This window comes from Nannospalax galili, unplaced genomic scaffold (assembly GCF_000622305.1).
Source record: "Nannospalax galili isolate Female #2095 unplaced genomic scaffold, S.galili_v1.0 scaffold2135, whole genome shotgun sequence".
Taxonomy (NCBI): domain Eukaryota; kingdom Metazoa; phylum Chordata; class Mammalia; order Rodentia; family Spalacidae; genus Nannospalax; species Nannospalax galili.
In genome coordinates, this window is record NW_008336017.1 from 96359 (window position 1) to 118303 (window position 21945).

The 21945-nt window shown below is 41.9% G+C and overlaps 1 protein-coding gene and 1 non-coding gene across 4 annotated transcripts in view; one reads left to right on the forward strand and one right to left on the reverse strand.

Annotated features, from left to right (window-relative positions):
- Nucleotides 1-21945, forward strand: part of LOC103732256 (arginine-glutamic acid dipeptide repeats protein-like) — a 258810-nt gene that overhangs the window by 4482 nt on the left and 232383 nt on the right. The window lies entirely within an intron of this gene.
- Nucleotides 20887-20992, reverse strand: LOC115069965. The gene has a single exon (XR_003849195.1). It is a non-coding gene; the product is annotated as a U6 spliceosomal RNA (small nuclear RNA).

The window sequence follows — 21945 nt, forward strand, 5'->3', positions numbered from 1 at the left end:
AGGGTCTCTTTGTAGCCCCAGCTGTCCTGGAACTCACTATATAGACCAGGCTGTCCTTGAACTCACAGAGATCTGCACTGGGCTGGATCTAGTGTTTTTTTATTTTTAAATGAGAATGTATATTTAAATTTGTGTTGCGGTTTTATCAAGATCACTTATGCCATTTTAATGAACATTTGACTATACATAACTCAAAGATGCCCAAATAATTACTATCTTGGAGTTTCAGTTGAAATTGTTTTGTTTTTGTTTCCTCTCTTTCCTTCCTTTCTTTTTTGAGGCAGGTTTTGCTATATAGCCCACAATGGCCTCAAACTCCTGGCAAGACTGCCGTCTCCCAAGTGCTAGGATTATAGGTGTGTGTACTCCCATGCCTGACTGGAATTGTGATTTATATAAATAACTTGTTGGTATGCCAAGTAGTTGAGGTATATTTCATAGCCTTACATTGGGTAACTAGGTTAAATAAAATCTAACTTCAGAGGTTCTTTAAAATCTTTTTTCTTTAAAGCCAGCTGGGGCTACAGAGAGACACTTGTCTCAAAAAAAAAAGACCAAAAAAAAATCTTTTTATTTTATTGTTCTCGTGTGTGTGTGTGTGTGTGTGTGTGTGTGTGTGTGTGTAGTATGTATATGTGCATTCAGCCACACATGTGCCATGGCATTCATGTGGAGGTCAGAGGACAACTTTTGGGGGGTCAGTTTTCTCCTTCTACTATGTGGGTTCTGGGGGTCAAATTCAGTTTGTCAGATATATGTGACAAGCGTCTTTACTAATGTGCTGTCTTGCTGGCCCTTGGAGAGGTTCTTTTCTATGTGTGTTTGTGCCACTGTAAAAAAAAAATTTTTTTTTTTTTTTCTTTTTGATTCAGGGTCTCCCTGTAGCCCCGGCTGGCCTGGAACTCACTATGTAGACCAGGCTAGCCTCAGACTCACAGATCTCTGTCTACCTCTGCCTCCCGAGTGCTGGCATTAAAGGTATAAGCCATCATGCTAGGCTAAAATTTTGTTTCTTTGGAGGCAGGATCCCATGTAACCTAGGATGCCCTTGAGCACTTGATGATTTTTCTGTTTGCACCACCCAACTGCTGGGATTACAGGTACATACTGCCTAGATTTAGAATTATTTATTTATTTAGGTTTTTATTAAATTTATTATTTTTATTTTATGTGTATGTGTGTATTGCCTGCATGTAGGTAAGTGCAGTGCCCTTGGAAGACAGAAGAGGCTGTTGGATCCCCTGGAACTGGAGTTACGGACAGTTGTTAGCTGCCATGTGGGTGCTGGGATTTGAATCTGGGTCTTCTGTAAGAACAGTCAGTGTTCTTAACCACTGAGCCATCTCTCCAGCCCCTTATTTGGGTTTTTTGAGACAGAGTCTTCCTGTAGCCCCAAGTTGACCTGGAGCTTGCTATGTGGACTAGACTGGCCTCTGTCTCACAGGGTTCTGCCTGCCTCTGCCTCTCAAGTGTGGGCTGCCATGCACAGCTCTAAAATCATAATTGGTAAAATTTGCTAATATGTTAGCAACCATAAACAGTATATTTGCTGTGAAGTTTTTCCTTCTATGGTTACATTACAAAATAGCATGATTTCTGATTCATAGAACACTTGATATTTGAGGAATTCTTACAGACTGTTTGTATTGAGGTTTTACATCAGAAGTTGGAGGTATGATCTGCCCTTGTTTTAATTTTTTTTAAGTTTTATTTTTATTTTATATGTACGAGTGTTATGCCTGCATGTGTGTAAGTGTACTCATGTTGCACAATGGCTGTGAGGTCAAAAGAGGGCATAGAATCTCCTGGAACTGGAGTCATGGATGATTGTTAGCTGCCATGTGGGTGCTGGGATTCGAACCTGGGTCCTCTGCAAGAGCACCAGTGCTCTTAAACTCTGAGCCATCTCTCCAACCCCCCTAGTGCCCTCATTTTAAACTAGTTATTAATGTGACCTTTGAGGGCTTTGGTTAGGGTGCTGGGATTGGAAGGAATATAAAATATTCAAAGTCATTTCAAGTATTGAGGAAACAAATGGAACAGAAGTTTAAGCTTTTACATCAAGGTCAGTCCTCTCAGAAGAACCTGACAGTGCCTCATCCATACTGGAATGTTGTTAGGGATGTGGATCCCACTCGGCTTTAGTGACCACATGCTTTTCTGTCTTCTTAGCAGAGCTTGTTGAGACCTACTGAGGATAAGCTGTGCCTAGCCAGAAGGACGCCATTCTAGAGGGGACAGTGTTTATACACTGTTGGCTTGTACTCACCTGAAAGAGCTATGAGCAAGCATGTGAGCAGTCTGTCTAGACGGAGGGCTAGCTGGAGAGCCCTTCCTGCAAAGCCCCATGCCAACACACTCAACCGCATGTGTGGGCACATTCATTGGCAGCTCTGCATGTTCACTAGGCTCCCAGAAGACAATTTCTGACTCCTTTTCTATAAGGGAGCACTGTGTGTGTGTGTGTGTGTGTGTGTGTGTGTAGTTAAAGTAGGCGGGAATGTAGGCATGTGTCTGCATGTCTAAACTGCCTGGGGCAGCCGGGAGCTCTCCTTCCTTGGCAGAGCCTGGCTAAGCTGGGGAAGTATATCTGCCCAAGAGCAGTTCTGATTAATGACTAATGGGATGCAGAGGCTCTGGCTGTAGATTTTTTATATATGAAAACATCATTTATGTATATTTTAACTGGTGCTCCTCCCCGCCTCCTCCTTTTTCTTTTGTGATGCTGGTGATGGAACCCAGAGCCTTGCTTACATTTAAGCAAGTGCTCTACTGAGCCACACCCTCAGATACTCCTGAAACCCATACTCAGTGTTGTCTTGGCCCCTCACTCTTTCTCCTCCCTCTCTTTTCTGTGTGGGTCACAGAATGTGACTGAAATCCTGTCAGCCTGTCATTCTGTTCTCTCTGACAGGGCCACAACATAAAGTTGTTCAGGTTAGGCAGTAAGGTCTTTAGTGAAGGAAGTTGTTCGTTCTTGCTCAAAGCACTGGACAGCCGGTGCTAGCCCACCTAATCCTGTGCTATTATCTCAGCTGTTTTCTCTCTGCTTCTTTGTGTCATTATGCTGTGGTTTTACTAAGGACTCTATCTTTAATTAAAATTTCCCAGGAGACATTTGACAGGCCGTTAGTTATCACTAGTGTTGGCTAAGGGCTTAGGGTCAGACCGCCTCATAAGCTGCCCCCAGCCCTCCAGATGGGCTACACTTAGACTAGATACTCAGCTCATGGGAAGGGATGCAAGGAAACAGCTGGAACTTAGAGAGTGGGAGGCATTCTGTGCCATGTGGCCTATGGAAAGAGGATTTTTTTTGCTTTGGTTACAGTCCATCAATTTTTCCCATCTTCATTTCCACTGACTATGGCTATTGTTGGCTTTTCATAGCTTATTTAATAGTTATTTTGCTTTAAGAAATTGCACAGACGTAACTAATCACACATGATCTTTGTTGAGATCATTTGGTTGGATTTGTCTTATTCTCCGAAAATCTACTCACCTGCACACCTGTATAACTTACTATCTAAGTCAGTGTTTCCTAAACTGTACTAATAGATACTAATAAGCTTTAAAGAATTTTAAGTATGTTGCTGGGTGTATGCCTTTATTTAATCCCAGCACTTGGGAGGCAGAGGCAGGGGGATCTCTGTGAGTTCAAGGCCAGCCTGATCTACATAGTGAGTTCCAGGCTAGCTGGGGCTGCAGGGAGACCCTGTCTCAAAAAGACCAAAAAAAAAAATTTTTTTTTGTTTTAAGTATTCTGAGGTCAAATAAGTTTATCATGTATACTAGCCCCTTAAAACCTCAGAAATGACACTGTACAGAATTGGGGGTTTTGAGACAGGGTCTCACTAAGTAGGCCAAGTTGTCCTCAAACTCATGGTCCTCTTCAGCCTTTGGAGAACTGGACTGTTGTGTTTCCCTTTAAAGAATACTTGTACCTGTTTGGATACTAGTATTTGGTAGATCACATTTTGAGACACGTGTAAATGTTAATCTTAACTTGGCCTGAGACTAGTTATCTCTTATTTTTAATAAAAGAAGTAAGTTATGGGCCAGCAAGATAGCTTAGTAGGTAAAAGTGCTTGCTATATAAGTCTGACAACTCAATTCCCAGGACTCACATGGCGAAAGGAGAGAACTTACTCCAGAAAGTTGTTCTTTGACTCCCACGTGTATATTGTGGCACATTCTCTCACCCCACATGCATGTATGCATGTACTTGTAAACACAAAGAAAATACATTAAAAAATTTATTTTTATGTGTATGAGTATTTTGCCTGCATGTATGTAATTGTGCCATGTGTGTGCAGTGCTGGAAGAGGCCAGAAGAGGGTGTTGGATCTCCTGGAACTGTAGTAACAAAGGGTTGTTAGCTGTCATGTGGGTGCTTGGAACTGAACCTGGGTCCTCTGCAGAGCAGCCAGCGCTCTTCAAGGCTTAGCTCTCTCTCCAGCCCTTTAGTAAAATTAAATTAAAAGTTTTTTTCCCCCTAAAGATAAGGAAGTTATGCTGGGTGTAGTGGCACACGCCTTTAATCTCAGCACTCGGGAGGCAGAGGCAGGTGGATATCTATGAGTTCAAGGCCAGCCTGGTCTACAGTCTACGTAGTGAGTTCCAGGACAGCTGGGGAAAAGGAAGTTATGGTTGTTACTACCCTGGTGCTTTGTTGCTCTGTACTATTTATTTTTCTTCAAGCAACTGAAACACTTTAGCAATCCGAGGCTAAAACAAAACCTCCACCATTTCTGCCTTACGTGCATGTTCTAGAGTTGTATTTGATCACTGTATTTATTCTGTCCCTTCTGAGTAGTCAAATAATTTTCATTTCCCCCCACTCTGGCTAAACTCACAGGCAAGGTTTAATTGCGCCACTTTTGGACTACTGCAGTCAATACGGCCAAGAATCTTCAGCAAATAAATATCTGGCTCTGTAGTTGATTAGGTTATACATAGCAATGAAGAGAATAGCCTTCTAGAAATTGTTTATATTGACTGTTGGTGTACACAAACTGAGAAAAGGAGTTTTAGAGATGGGAAATACCATCAGGCTGTAGTATTTATTGCTATGTACAGGTTGCCTAAAAACGTGTTGAAAGCTGAGCATGTGGTGCACACCTTTAATCCCAGCACTTGGGAGGCAGAGGCAGGCAGATCTTTGTGAGTTTGAGGACAGCCAGTTCCTGGCCAGCTGGGACTACAGGGAGACCCTGTCTCAGAAAATTGAAAAAACAAAAACAAAACTACTACCACAAAGAAAGCATGGTGAGATGGTAGTAAATGTTTTTGTCTCACAGTTTTTGAGGGCCAGTTTTTTTGGAGTGGTCTACCTGAGAGGTTCTGGGGGTCTCTCTTGAGGTTGCAGTCAAGAGGCTAGCTGGGACTGGAGGATCTGCTCCCAGTATGTTTCACATGGCTGTGGCCTCCATAGTGGACCACATGGACTGCTCCGACTGAGTGACCTCATAGCATGGCATTTGACTTTTGAGTGTGGGAGTACAGTCTTGCTTCTTCCTTTTTATGACTTGGTCTTTTTATTTATTTTTATGTGTATGTGTGTATTGCCTGCATGTAGGTCAGCGTACCTGTGTTGTGCAGTACCTGCGGAGGTCAGAAGAGGCTGTCAGGTCCCCTGGGACTGGAGTTACAGACAGTTGTTAGCTGCCATGTGGGTGCTGGGATTCGAATCCAGGTCTTCTGCAAGAACAACCAGTACTCTTAACCGCTGAGCCATCTCTCCAGCCCCTTGGTCTTTTATTTTTATTTGATGTGTATGAATGATTTGCCAGCATATATGTGAGTGCAACTGTGTCGTGCAATGTCTGTAGAGGTCAGAAGATGGCATTGACTCTCCTGGAACTGGAGTTACAGATGGTTGTTAGCCACCATGTGGGTGCTGGGAACCTAACCTGGGTTGTCTGCCAGAGCAGCCAGTGCTCTTAACCACTGAGCTATCCCTCCAACCCCATGAATTAGTGTTGGGAGTCACTTCTGCAATATTGTGTTAATTAGGATTAAGTCACTAAGTGATCCCACACCATTTTTTTTTTTTTTTTTTTTTTTTGGTCTTTTTGAGACAGGGTTTCCCTGTAGCCCCAGCTGTCCTGGAACTCACCATGTAGACCAGGCTGGCTTTGAACTCACAGAGATCTGCCTGCCTCTGCCTCCCGAGTGCTGGGATTGCCTGGCTGATCTCACACTTAAAGGAAGGAGATTGAAGGTCCAATTCTTGGAAAGAGTGTATCAACTACTATGTGGATTTATTTTAAAATGGACACAGGGCTTTAATGGAAAGAGGTATCGCAGAGTAGAAAAATCTTTCCCTTTGAATCCCTGTCTTCAAGTACTGCCTTCCATTAAGTGGAGGGCCATTGCTGGCCTTAGGAGAGTGATGTGACTAAAATCTTAAATTCATTTTTTCTCTACCCTTCTTATCATTTATTTCCTGTTTTAGTTCTGGTTTTGCTTGCTTATGTCTGTCTGGTATGCCTGCTTGTATGTATATGTTCATATGTGTATGTTTGTGGGTGCAAGCGCACATTTGTGTGCAAGCATCTAGAAGCCAGAGGTTGACCTCAGGTGCCTTCTTCATTTGCTCACTACCTTACTTATTGAGGCAGAGTCTCTCAGAGCTTAGAGCTAGCTGTAGCCATTTTGCCCCACGCAGCTTTTACAAGAGTGCTGGGGGCACTGAGATGGCGCAGTGGGTAAACGTGCTTCCTGAACTCTAAGCAGAGAATTAACTCCTGAAGTTGTTCTCTTGACTTCCATGTGCTGTGGCATGTGAGTACCTGCACTCACACTTCTCTCTCCCTCTCTGTCCCTCTCCCTCTCTCCCTCTCTCCCCCATCACACACATACACACAACATTAGTAGTAATAATAATGATAATAATAAAAACAAAAGCAAAGAAATTAATAAAAAACCCTCACCAGCAAATACACAAAAGCTCTGAAGGCTGCCTGGCTTTTTCTTTTGTCCCCCATGCTTCCTGTTTCCTAAGTACCATTTTAAAAGTTCTTTAACCTTTCCATTCATTTTACCACTTGATATGTTCTGTTAATGCTTATTTTCCTGTTAACACTTGTATTTTAGCCTGGCATGGTGATACATGCTTGTAATCTCAGCACTTGGTACACAACACACAAGGATTGGTATAAGTTTGAAGCCAGTTTGGTCTACATAGCATGTTCCAGGCCATCCAGGGCCACCATAGCATGATCATTTTCAAAACACACAAACAGAAAACAAGCGCAAAAACTTGTTATTTAGTGCCAATCATTTTCTGTCCACTAGACTGTGACCCTTAAAGGCAAATGTTCTCCTTTATACCCATATGGGTATTCGCATTTGAAACTAGATATATTGCAGAAGCACTTTTCTCTTTTTCTTTTAGTAATTCTTTTTTAAAAACTATTTTTATTTTATGTGTATGAGTGTATTGCCCACATGTGTGTAAGTGCATCCATGTTGTGCAATGACCGCAGAGGTCAGAAAAGGGTGTCAGATCCCCTGGAACTGGAGTTACAGACTGTTGTTAGCCGTCATGTGGGTGCTGGAATCAAACCCAGGTCCTCTGCAAGAGCAGCCATGGCTTTTAACTAACACTGAGCCATCTCTCCAGTCCCCTCTAGAAGCACTTTTCATTGAATCATAGATGCCATCATTTATACATGCATTATTTTTATTCTAAGAATGAAAAATATTCTGTCATTTGAGCTGCATCGACCTGTTTCCATTCCAGTGGTGTGCACATAATGAAACACCGGATGTCTCAGAGTAACTGAAATAGGGTCCATGTGTTTAGGCTGTCTTCTTTTCACAGCTACATGTTTTCTTGAATGCTTGTTTGAGGACAGATCTCAAAGCAAATTATTTTCTCTCAAAAGAACAGTGTTACAGGCAGTATTTTTGCCTAAGAATTTAGCATGAACAATCTTAGTCACAATCACTAGTACAGAAAAAAACAGATGTGGCCATAAACCTATAGTCATTATGGTTAAATATGTTCTAGTTTCCATAGCACAGGTCTTGCCACTGTGAATTTTGGTTTATAATTTGATATATATATAACATGCAAAAAATTCCTATTTCATCATTTTCACCTAAAATATGTTAACTTTATTTAAAATACTATTTTTCATATGCATGGGCAAATATGTGAGTAAAGAGGCTAGAGGTCAACCTAGGGAACCATCCACTGTGGATTTTAAATTTTTCTTTTTTTAAAAAAAATATTTTATTTTCATTTTATGTGTATTTAGCTGCCATGTGGGTGCTGGGAATCGAACACAGGTCCTCTGCAAGAGCAGCCAGGGCTCTTAACCACTAAGCCATCTCTCCAGCCCCAGGTTTTAAATTTTTCATTCATTCATTCTCTCATTGTACGTATATGTGTGGGCAAGTGCATGCCATGACATTTGTGTGGCAGGGTCAATTTCCCTTTCCTCCATGTGGGTTCCAGGGATTGAACTCAGTTCATAAGGCTTGGTAGCCATTTCATTAGGCTTATCTTGTTTTTTGAGACAGAGTCTCTCACTGGGACCTGGAGCTTGCCTGTTAGACTAGACTGGCTGGCCAGTGAGCTTCAGGGATCTGCCTTCCCAGCGTTGGGATTACAAGCATGTGCCATCATGCCTCGTATCATTGTGCTGGGGATCTATCTCAGGTCCTCATGCTTGCATAGTGAGACATTTTTCTGACTGAACTGTCTCCCCAGTCCCACCCTCCTCTGTGTGTGTGTGTGTGTGTGTGTCTGTCTGTGTGTCTGTGTGTATGTGTATGTAAGAGAGAGGGAGTGTTTGTTCCTGTGGGTATGTGTGGAAGCCCGAGTTTGAGACTTCTCCAGTCTATGTTTTGAGATAGGGTTAGGGTTAGGGTTTAGGGTTTAGGGTTTAGGGTTTAGGGTTTAGGGTGTCATATCCCCTGGAGCTGGAGTTACAGGCTGTTTGAGTTACCTGACTTGGGTGCTGAGAACTGAACTCAGGTACTCTGGAAGAGCAATAAGTGCTTTTAACCACTGAGCCATCTCTCTAGTCCCATTAGACACTTTCTCATAAAAACCAAACCAGAGGCTGGTAGGAATGGCTCAGTAAGTAAAAGTGCTTGTTGTGTAAGCCTGATGACTTGAGTTTGGTCCCTGGAACCCACATTTAAAAAAAAAAAAAAAGAAGCTGGATGTGGTGGCACACGTCTATGTAATTCCCTGCACTCATGTAGGAACTTAGGAGTCAGAGACAGGAGAATTGTCCTGTAGCTCATGGGCCAGCTAGTCTGGAGTAAGCAGACTAAACAAGAGAGACCCTTTCTCACAATGTGGAAGGAAAAAACAACCGAGAATTGTCCTCTCACCTCCACATGTGTACCGTGCAACTTGCACGCCTGATCACACATACACACTAAATTGAACCAAAACAACAGGAGTTTGGGGGGTTGTGCCTCAGTCAGAATGCTTGCCATGTAAGCATGAGGACATAACTTTGGATCTCCAGTACCCACTTAAAAGCATGTTGAAGACTGCATGGCTCAGCAGCAGTTAAGAGCACTGGCTACTCTTGCTGAGGACCCAGGTTCCATTCCCACCACCCACATGGTGGCTAACATCAGTTAGCCAGCTCTAGGAATCCAACATCCTCTTTTGACCTTTATGGGCATTGTACAGACATGGATGTAGACAAAACACTCAAACATTAAAAAAAATGCCGGTCATGGCAGCATAACCTGTAATCTGAGCACTGTTCAGGTGGTGACAGGAGAGGGGGAGGGGAGGTGCTGGGTAGGGCCTTTCCTGGTCAGCCAGTCTATCTGAGCCATCAGAGCTCTAGGATCAATGGGAGACGCTGTCTCAAAAAGTAAGATGAGCCAAGCGTGGTGGCATGTGCCTTTATTTAATCCCAGCCCACGGGAGGCAGAGGCAGGTGGATCTCTGCGAGATCAAGGCTACCCTGGTTCATATTGTGACTTCCAGGTCAGCTGTGACTAGAGAGACCCTGTTAAAAAACAATCAATAAAAAGACAAAAAAAAAATTAAAGTAAGATGAAAGGGGGCTAGAGAGGTGGCTCAGTGGTTAAGAGCACTGGTTGCCCTTGCAGAAGATCCAGGTTCAGTTCCCAGCACCCACATGGTGGCTAATTCCAGTTTCAGGGGATTCTGGTCTCTGTGGGCCATGTGTGGTGCACTTGAATGCATATAGTCAAAACACAGATTAAAAATAAATAATAAAAATAAATATTTAAAAAAAAAAGCTAAAGAGATTGGAGAAATGACTCACTGGTTAAGAGTGAGTACTGCTCTTGCTGAGGGCTGAGGATCCAGGTTCAGTTTCTAGCACCTATATTGGGTGGCTCACAACTGCTTATAACTCCAGCTCTGGGGATACAGCACCCTCTTCTGGACTCTGTGGGTATACCCCCCCCTTAACGATAAGAAGATTAGACAGAACATGATGGTACACACAACACTTGGGGAGGCACAGACAGGTAGATCTCTGTGAGTTAAAGGTCAGCCCAGCCTACATAGGGATTTCAGATCAGCCAGGGTTACATAGGGAGACCCTGTCTCAAAAAAAAAAAAAAAAAAAAAAAAAAAAGAAGAAGAAGTCAATGTGGCATATACGTGAAGCAGGGTAAGAGCAGTTGAGGAAGACATCCAGCATTGGTGTCTGACCTTCATATACATGTGTGTGTACACACACACCAAGCCAACAGAAATAAGGCCCCAAACATAGTAGCTCCTAAAACATACTAGTTGGGCTTTTGGCCAGAGTGCCAGTGTAGAGCTGTTTAGTTAAGTGAAATAGGCCTGTTGCTTAAGCTGAAAGCTTAGGTAAGGGCTTCCCTTCCTGTAAGTCCCATTGTTGTGTTTTGCCATTGTCAGGCTGGCTACTTTGCAAGAGCTACCTCTAAATGCTAGTCTTTTTTTTTTTTTTTTTTTTTTTTGAGACAGAGTCTCACTCTATAAGTCTATAGGTCAGGCTGGTCTGGAACTAGCTGTGTAGACCAGGTTGGCCTCAAACTTGTGATTATTCTGACTCTGCCTCCTAAGTGGTGGGATTACAGGTATGTACCACCACACCCAGGGAGGCTGCAGAGAAGAGGAGGAATAAGCAAGTCCTCACGGACATGCCATTTCTAACCTGCATTTAATCTTCATCTTTGCAAATGATGAAGCCCCCTGTTTGGACCCTGCCTTCAACATATGGTGTGCTTTTAGTCAAAGACAGCTTGTCCAGGTTCTTATGTCATCCATTACTAGGTCAGTGTTCCCTCCTCTCAGTGAGAGATTAAAGAAGACAAGAATGCAGGGAGAGCAGGGGCACCCTGATAGTCCATCTTCACCTCTTCTAGCAGCTCTGCACTCCAACAGTTCTCAGGTCAATTCTTGGGGTCTTGATGGAGGATGGACAAAATTGTGAAGTAGTTTCCAAATTTAAGAATAAGTTTTTTGTGGGCCCAGTGGATGGACCCACACTGAAGCACATCTGGGGACACAAATCAGACTCTGTAGGCTGTGAAGTACATGAAATTGGGTGGGGAGTTGGGGGAGGTACGTATAGGGGAAGGGATCTGAATGCCATCAAACTGTATTGTATGAAAATTGAAAAAATTCAATAAAAATAAAAAAATAAAAGAATAAGGCTGTTTTATGAGATACAATTAAGGAAAGTGGTCATATGTTAAACAAGATATGCCATTTGGAAGAGTGGCCACCATCAGTGATAGCTGCTGTGGCATTTTGGTAATATGTTGATTCTCATTTTGGAAACAGTGTAATTTTTGAGGAATGTGATTACATGTGATTATATTAGCAGAGCAAAGCTGGAGCCTAATCGTATTATACTCAGTATGAGACAGGAGCATCATGATGGAAGGGGGGTGGCCAGTAACTTGGAGGCTAGGAAAAAGGCCTGCAGAGTCCCACTCAGCTTCTGCATCCTTTGATGCATAATGGGCTCCTAAAGGCCAGAAGGAGGAGCTTCTCTACTGTGCTCATTTCAGTATCTTGCGTGTGAGGAATGTTGTAGTTACTCATTTGTCAATTGAAAGGATATTATTATTATCATTGAACACTTTTTTTGGTCTTTTTGAGACAAGGTCTCCCTGTAGCCCCAGCTGGCCTGGAACTTGTTTTGTAGACTGGGCTGGCCTTGAACTCACAGACATCCACCTTCCTCTGCCTCCCAAGTGCTGGGATTAAAGGCATGTGCCACCACACCTGGACTTGAACACTATTTTTGAAGTAGATGCTAAAGGTTATTCCTCTTAATCTTAACCTTGAGGCAGTCAGACCTGGGAAGCTGATTTTTGACAAAATGTCTCAAATGACTTTGTTCTGTAGCTGAGGATGACCTTGAACTTGTGATACTCCTACTTTGACTTCCTGAGTGCTGGGATTACAGGTGTGTACCACACCTAGTTTATGGGGTGCTGGGCTTTGTGACTACTAGGCAAGCACTCTACCATCTGAGCTACACCCCCAGCCTTGTTTGTGTTTTTGATACAGTCTCATGCTATTGAAGCTGACCTTGAATTCCTGATCTTTCTGCCTCTGTCTTGTAAGTCCTGGACAGATGCGTGCCACCCTGGCAGACCTTCATGAAAAGTTGCCTCCCACCCCAGTGGACAATGTAGTGTTAACGCTTTGAATAATTTTACCTTCAATATTGTTTTTATGATTGCTGCTATAGTGAGTTCAGTATTTAGTATAGAATTGTTTTCAAATATATTTAAACTTTTTAAAATTGTTTTTATGTATTATGTGTGTGCATGTTGGGTGTATACGTGCATGCTGTAGTAGCATAGTGTGCATGTTATGCTACTATGGTCAGAGGTCAGAGGACAGCTCTGTGGAGTTGGCTCCCTCCGTTCATTTTCACATGGGTCTCAGGAGTAGACTCAGGTTGCCAGGCTTGCTTGGCAAGTTCCTTTATCTGCTAAACCATCTCCCCAGCTGAGCCATCTCCCTGGCTTTTGTTTAGATTTTGCATTAAAATTTGTCTTGCTCTAATGAGACCTCAAGGTTTTTATTCTTAGCTAAGCTTTCTAATAAGATTTCTGCTTCTTTGAGCATCATCATTTTGGTAGTAGCCTAATCTGCCCCGTCCTTCTTAATTCTTGAGTGATTCATTATTGTAGGAGCAATTTTCTATGTTTTTATACAGTAAATAAATTATTAAAACCTTTTAGAAGTACAACAGCTTTTTTAAAGGCATGTATTGATTTTTTAAAAAAGTATTTAAAAAATATAATTTTTATTTTATGTGTATGAGTGTATTGCCTGCATGTATGTGAGTGCACTGTGTCGTGCAATGCTGCGGGGGTCAGAAGAGGGTTTTGGATTCCCCTGGAACTGGAGTTAAGGACAGTTCATAGCCGCCATGTGGGTGCTGGGACTTGAACCTGGGTCCTCTGCAAGAGCAGTCAGTGCTCTTAACCACTGAGCCATCTCTCCAGCCCCTAAAAAGTATTTTAATTTTATGTGTATGAGTGTTCTGCCTGCATGTAAGTGCACCTACATTGTGCAATGCCTGCAGAGGCCAGAAGAGGACATCGGATCCCCTGGAGCTACTGATAAGTTGTAGGGTGATGGGAACTGAACTCTGGTTCTCTGCAAGAACACCCAGCACTCCTAGCCACAGAGCCATCTTTCTCTAGCCCTTAGACTTTATAAAACCTGAAAACCCTCATGGTAGAAAGACTCATTTTTTTATTTAATTTTTGAGACAGGGTCTAGCTTTATAGTCCACACTGGTTTTGAACTTGTAATGCTCCTGCATCAGCCTCCTGAGTGTAGAGATTAGAAAGTTTGCTGTCATGCCTGGTAGAAGACTTAATTTTCATTATTTGTTCTTTTATTTTTGGAAGTCTCATGTAGCCTGGGTTGGCTTTCAGCTTGCTATGTAGCTGAGGCTGACTTTGAACTAAGGCCAAGATTCTCTAGCCTTCCTGCTCAAGTGCTGAGACTACAGGCATATACAATCCTTTGTGGTTAATTCTTACCAAGTATAAAGTGAAAAAATATAAGCTGGGTATGGTGGCGTAAACCTTTAATCCCAGCACTCAGGAGGTAGAAGTAGGTGGATCTCTGTGAGTTGGAGGCCAGCTGTGGCTACAGAGAGACCCTGTCTCAAAAAGACCAAAAAAAAAAAGAGAGTAGCAAAATATACAGATACTGTTGCCATTACTATATTAAGAATGTTTATTAATTTTATAGATATTTATTATAAAGCCTTAAGAAATCTAGCTTCATAAAATATCTAATGCATGCTTCTCTAATACTCTTTTTAGAATGTCTTAGTGCCTTCATTTTCATATTGAGAATGCTTTACCACTACAAAAACATTAATAGCTTGGGTAATATATCTGCTAGGAATATATATGCTGTAATTTTTCTGATGACAAATGACTTTTCTTTTTTTTATTTATTATTTTTATTTTATGTGTATATGTGTATTGCCTGCATGTAAATAAGTGCACCCACGTCCTGCAATTCCTGAAGAGGACAGAAGAGGTTGTCGGATCCCCTGGAACTGGAGGAACTGGAGTTATGGACAGTTGTTAGCTGCCATGTGGGTACGGGGATTTGAACCAGGGTCTTCTACAAGAACAGCCAGTATTCTTAACTGCTGAGCCATCTCTCCAGCCCCGACTTTTCTTCTTATAGCTCAGATAAGTTTAGTTTTGCAAGTCATAAGGGATTTATTTTTCCATCTGTTGCTTATCATACTTACCCCAGTATACAAATAGACTTTATAGTTACAGAATTGTCATAAATAATTTTACTTTTCACTGCCATTTATAAATTGTCAACTTTGATCAAGGTTCTGAAGATGTTATGAAGTTTTAATTTCCAAAGAAATTTGTTTATTTATTTAGAGATAGGGTCTTACTATGTAGTTGAAGCCGTCCTGGAGCTTGCTAGGCAGCCCAGGTTGATTTTGAGTACCCATTCCCAATCCTCCTGCCTCTGTTTCTGTAGGGTACAACGATTTGGGGCCTTGGTCTCCAGGGCTGGCTTGACTTACTTTCTTTCTTCCTTTCTTTCTTTCTTTCTTTCTTTCTTTCTTTCTTTCTTTCTTTCTTTCTTTCTTTCTTTCTTTCTCTCTCTCCCTCCCTCCCTTCCTTCCTTCCTTCCTTCCTTCCTTTCTTTTTAAATTGGGCTTTTTTAATTTCATACACTGGTTAATGCACAGGTGAGGTCACAGTGTTGGGTTGTGGGTGCATTTGTGCCTCAGGAGGCCTGGTGTGTCCTGCCTAGTCTCCTTCACCTCCAGCTGGGCCATGAGAAGGGCATGGAGCGGAAGATGTATCTTACAGAATTTGAATTGCTTAATAAAAAACATTTTGGAGTTAAATTTTTTCCTTCATCAAGTATTACATAAAACACACAGAAGATGATTAGTGTGCAAGAAAGCCCACGGAGTGTTCACACCATGCCCGGCTAATTTTTATTTAAAAAAAAATATTTATTTTTATTTTATATGTATGCGTGTATTGCCTGCGTGTAGGTAGGTGTGCCCATGTCATGCAATGCCCGAGGAGGACAGAAGAGGCTGTCAGATCCCCTGGAACTGGAGTTACAGACAGTTGTTAGCTGTGGGTCTGGGAACCAAACGTGGGTCCTCTGCAAGAGCAGCCAGTGCTCTTAATTGCTGAGCCATGTCTCCAGCCCTTAATATGGGGTTTTAAGAAAGCCTTGGAGGGGCACTCACATGGGGCAGGGGCAGCTTATAACCACCTGTAACTCCAGTTCCAGGAATCCAATGCCCTCTCTGGCCTTCAAGAACATTTACACACACACGCACAGAGTTAAAAATAAATTAAATCATTAAAACAAAAAAATCACCCCTCTGTTAAGAAACTGGTCATAGTGATTGCCTTTGCAGCAGGCAGTGATGTTGGGGAGGGGAACAGGGAGGGAGGGATCACAGCCTTCTGATACTATTTGTCACATGTAGCCCTATGAGCTAATTAAATACATACTAAAAGCCTGTCTTTAAATATTTTTAGATTTTTGCCCTTCCCTTTTTATATGTTTTAGTGAAATACGATTTTGATTTATGCATGAAATGATGCATACAAAATAACCAAGACACAAATTGTGCCCTTGACAGTTGTGCCCTTGATGAATCTTCTCACTAATGGAAAAGAGAAGACTTAGATACAAGTGAGTCTAGGTGAGGAAATTGTCTTCAGAGTGAGGATGCTATGGTTTAGGAAAGAGAATGAGCTCTGACTCAGGAATTAGGGAGGGTTCAGTGTAGGAGGTGGTGTTTAACCCATGTTCTGAAGGATTGGCAGTATTTGGACATGTGATAAGTGGCTAAGAGGATTTCAGGCAGGAAATTGCATGGAGCAAAGGCACAGAGGCCAGAATGCACGGGTTGTGCTGATTACTTTGGCTGCTTCTATGATAAAGATTATTAATTGTGTTTCAGTTTTCCCTCCTCTCTCTTTTAAGAGTCTTTTAAAATGTACAGTAGCAGATGCAGGCAGGCATAGTTCTTTCAACCCAGATCATTTATATTTGAAGCCATAGCTGGTAGCTATTCAAGCTAATTCCCAAAGCATTTGGGAAAGGAATTGCCTAGGTTAATTTCTCAAAAGAGGAAAAAGCTGGTCTGGCTAGAACCATAGAGCACCAGAAAGACAGGTTGGGTTCATGGTATGGGTAAGTCTTTATTTCTTAACTCATGTATTCAAATTATAAACAAAACATAGTTAAAAGATATGTATTCATTGTAATCATATTCAGACAATTAAAACCAAATAATATTTATTCCTCCAAAACTTCCAGTCATTTTCTGTGCATATTTAAGCATAAAAGCTTGAATGTTGCTTTGTATTTAATTTTTTATTTTTGGTACTGAGTGTGGAATCCAATACCTCATAAGTGCAAGGCAAGCACTCTACCAGCTAAGCTATTTCCCTAGCCCCTATTTAATATTTCAAACACATATTTTTCAATTCAATACTTGTAATTATACTTGAGGTGTGTTTTATTTTTTAAACAACTTCATAATATGGCTGTATACATTGCTTAAGTTGGTGATTACTGGAATTGTTTAATTTTTATTTTTTGGTCTTTTTGAGACAGAGTCTCCCTGTAGCCCCAGCTGGCCTGGATTCACTATGGAGACCAGGCTGGCCTCGAACTCACAGAGATCCACCTGCCTCTGCCTCCCGAGTGCTGGGATTAATTGATTTTTTTAAAAAAATAAAATATCTCTTGTCTGTACTGTTGTACACTTATATATGGATTATAGGAAAAATTTGAGGTAAATTTCCTGAACTAATGGATGTAAATTTTATCTGAAAAGCTGCTAATAAGCTCGGCATTAGCTTAGTGTATGCCTATAATCCTGGCACTTGGAAGGAGGAGGCAGGAGGATCACTCCTAGTTTGAGGCCAGCCTGGTCTACATAAGTGAGTTCCAGGCCAGTCAGGGCATTTTTTTTTTTTTTTTGGTAGTTTTGAGACAGGGTCTCCCTGTAGACTTCAACTGGCCTCTATCTCATAGAGATTTGCCAACCTCTGCTTCAGGAGTGCTGGAATTAAAGACATGTGTTACCACACCCAGCACTTTGCTGTATTTTTATTTTTATTTTATTTATATATTTTATTTATTATTTTTATTTTTTTATGTATATGAATATATTGCCTGCATGTAGGTAAGTGCACCCATGTTGTGCAATGCCCAAGGAGGACAGAAGAGTCCATTGGATTCCCTGGAACTGGAGTTACTGATAGTTGTTAGCTGCCATGTGGGTGCTGGGATTCGAACCTGGGTCTTCTGAAAGAACAGTGTTTTTAACCGCTGAGCCATCTCTCCAGCCCCTGTATTTTTATTTATGTATTTATTTATTTTGGTTTTTTAAAAAAATTATTTTGTTTTTTATGTGTATGAGTGTATTGCCTGTATGTGTGTAAGTGCACCTGTGTTGTCAGTGCCCTCGGAGGTCAGAAGAGGGTGTCAGGTTCCCTGGAACTGGAGTTACAGATGGTTGTTATCCACTATGTGGGTGCTAGGAATCCAACTCAGGTCCTTTTCAAGAGCAGCTAGTGCTCTTAACCCCTGAGCCATCTCTCCAGCCCTTTTTTTTTTTTTTTTTTTTTTTTGGAGACAGAGGCTCACTTTGTAGTTCTGGCTGGCTTGGAATTTGCTTTGTATGTCTGGCCTTGAACTCATAGGTCCTCTTACCTCTGCTTCCTAAGTGCTGGGATTAAAGGCATGTGCCACCATGACCAGCTAGTGTGCTCTCTCTCTCTCTCCCTCTCTCTCTCCCTCTCTCTCTCTCTCTCTCTCTCTCTCTATTCACTGTTGTAGACCAGGCTGGCCTCGAACTCACAAAGATCCGCCTGCCTTTGCCTCCCAAGTGCTGGGATTAAAGGCGTGCACCACCATGCCCGGCCTCTCTCTCTTTATATTTAAAAGATTTATTTTGTTATTTTACTTATGTGTCTGTGTGCATATCTGTGCACATGCTTCTGTGAGTACACAGAGACCAGAAGAGGGTTGGGGTCCCCTGTAGCTGTAATTCCAAGCAGCCACCTGATGTAGGTTCTGGGACCTGAACTTTGGTCCTCTGGAAGAACAGCAAGTGCCCTTAACTACTGAGCTATCTTTCAAGCCCCAACTTTAAAAAAAAAAAAAGAAAAAAACAAACAAACCCCCCCAAAAAAAACTCAAGAAATAGCTTTTTTGAGATAAGAATTACATGACATAAAATTTATCATTTTGAAGATTATAATTTGTGCTTTTATTTTATTTTGATTATTTTTGTAGTACTGGGGATTAAGTCTAGGCCTTGTACATGCTAGGCAAGCACTCTACCACTAGCTGTATTTCCAGTCCTCTTTTGTACTTTTTATTGAGACAGAGTATCAATAATTTGTCTAGGCTGGTCCTGAACATCAAAATTTTGTGGCTCTAATAGGCCTTGAATATGTGATCTTCCTGCCTCAGCCTCCTGAGTAGTTAGGATTACAGACTTGTACCACCAGGCCCAACAAGCTTTTTGTTTGTCTATTTTAATTTTGTTATTTTTTGGGGGATGAATGTCTCACTCTAGTCCCAGGCTGGCCTGGAACTCACAGTAGCTGAGACTGGCCTTGAATTCATGGCAATCCTCTTACCTCAGCCTCCTGAGTGGTGGGATTTTATATGGCCCACCATGCCTGGCTTATTTACTTTTTTTGAGACAGGGTCTCACTGTATAACTCAGACTGGCCTAGAACTTACTATGAAGCCCAGGTTGGCTTTGAGTTGACAGTCTCCTGCTTCAGGCTCTTGAGTGCTTGGATTATAGGTATGTGCCACCTTGCCTGGCCACAATTGTGTATTTTAATTTATTTTAAAATTCAGAGGGTGGAATGTGGTTTGATGGGAGGATATGGGCTTAGCACACTCAAGGCCCTGAGACCAATCCCCAGCACCAAATAAATAAACATCTCCAGCACCCATATCAGTAAACAGATGAAAATAACATTGAAAGTCAACTGTTAGGCGTTGACTGTGAAATGTCCCTCATTGACTTGTGTATTTGAATACTTGGTTCCTAGTCATTGGCACTGTTTCAGACAATTGTGGATCCTTTAGGAGATGGGGCATTACTGGAAGAAGAGGGTCACAGGGGTAGGCCTTACAGGTTATGACCCACTTACTGCCCTAGATTTTTGCTTCCTGTTCCTTTGAGGTATGAGCAGGCAGCTGGACACTCCCATCACCATGGACCTAGTTGCTTCAGCTACCACACGTTCCCTGCCATGGCAGACTGTACCTTCTCAAACTGAGACAAAAAAAAACAAAAAACAAAAAAAAACACTCTCCCTCTCTTTGGGTTGCTTCTTGTCAGATACTCTCCCAGTGGCAAGCAAATTTTAACCAGTACACTAGCCACTGCTTGATTATGGTACAAATGACTATCAGACTGAATCTGTGGTCTTTTCTTTGCAACTCATCAGCATAATAGGCCTCAATTAGGGAACTGAGAGGCTGCAGCTTCTCCTGGTCTTCCAGTCTGAGGCCTCTTGCTGGAGAGGGCAGCCAGCCTAGCTGGGTTCTGAAGTGGAGTTATGTGTGACAACTGCTTTGGAATCTTAGAGGTGCTTTGGTACTGGATGGGGAGTGAGTAGAGAGTAATTTTTTTTAACAATTTATAGTTGAAACTGATTTTTAACTGCTCCAGGTGGTACAAACTTAGAAACTCTTGGACTTTTTCTGGAAGTATTTTAAATAAAACTGAGATAAGGAAGGCTTCTGAGATGAAAAAAGTTTAAAAAACAGGGTAAGTTAAAAAACAGCTTTTGTTTTATGTGGTGATTAACTCCCTTGCAGTTACTTTGGTTGTTTTTAAATTTTATTTTGAAGGTTTTTCACATTCCTAGTGAAGTGTATGTTTATGGTAAGATAACTAAACCACCTCACTTTAACAACAGTCTGACCTGTGTATGTTTCTGTTGTGAGTCACACAGATACTTTAGTGTGGAAAAAAGTTTTCTGGTTTGTGGGGTGCATATCTTCTAGTGTCGGCTCCTATCTGATGGGTCCTCCAAGTAGCCACTGTAAATTGCTTAAGGACTAGAGCAACTGTTTCTTCTGGCTGTGTCCCAGGTCTTGGTCTGTATTATTCCTCATGGAAAAGGTGTGAGAAGTGTCACAGAGATGGTTTCCTTTTGATAGAACTAAATCCATGATCTTTCCCATTTAAACCTTTAATGTTCTTAAAATTGTGATTTTTTGTCTTTTTTTCATAATTTTGTGCCTTTCAGCTTGGATTTTTTTTTTTTAGGTAGTGCTGGAGATTAAACCTAGGGCTTTGGGTGTGCAGGCAAGTGCTTTACCACTGAGTGATCCCCAGCCTTGTATTTTTTAAAATAAAAATTAAGAGAAATATGGAGTGCTTCATGATTTTGTTGTCACCTCTGTGCAGGTGACATGCCAGTCTTCTCCGAATTGAATCAGTTTTTCTATATGTGCTACCAAAGTGAGCAGTAGTGTGTGTGTGTGTGTGTGTGTGTGTGTGTGTGTGTGTGTGTGTGTGGTAAGTGTTTCACATGTGCTTGTGCATGTGGAGGCCACAGGTCAACATTACACCTCCAGCAGCAGTGCCTTCCTTGGCGTGGCAGTGCGGTAGAGTGATGCTGCAACTGAATCTTGAACATACCGGGAGTTAAGGTGGCAGCAGGGAGGGAACATGGCTTTTATTTACATTTCCCTCTTTAGCTCTTCATAGGGAGATTGAGGATGCTGCTGATGGGATCATTGGCATGTTTACAGAGGTTAGGACTGATGTGAAATTGGTGGCTTCGGTAGAGCATAACCAAGCTTATGGATGTTTCTACTTGCACTTGAAGACATTAGCTAAAAAAAAATCCTTCCAAGGAAATGGGCAGGAGGACCCAATCTTAGCTGATGAACTATTGGCAGCTGATCACTGCTGGGTGAGAGAGAATTGATTCATAACGGGGTGATGCTAGATAGACTGACTTGGCTCCACTGGATGAACTCACACCAGGAGACTGCTGAGTACACAAACTTGACTTGCTAGGCTTTAATATATAAGACAGAATGTGTGAAATCCTGTGGCTGAGCTATGAGGGTGTGTGGATAGGGGAGGTCTAAATTTAATTAAAATGTACTCTATGAAATCCACAAAAATTCAATAAAAAATATACATTGGCCAGGCGTGGTGGTGCAGCAGAGGCAGGCGGATCTGCTGTGAGTTCAAGGTCAACCTGGTCTCCAGAGTGAGTTCCAGGCAGCTGGAGCTACAGGGAGACCCTGTCTCAAAAAAGAGAAAAAAAAAAAGTTATATGTACACACACACACATACACACACACACTCCCACACACACACATTGAGGGGCTGGAGAGATGGCTTAGTGGTTAAGAGCATTGGCTGTTCTTGCAGAGGACCCAGGTTTGATTCCCAGCACCCACATGGC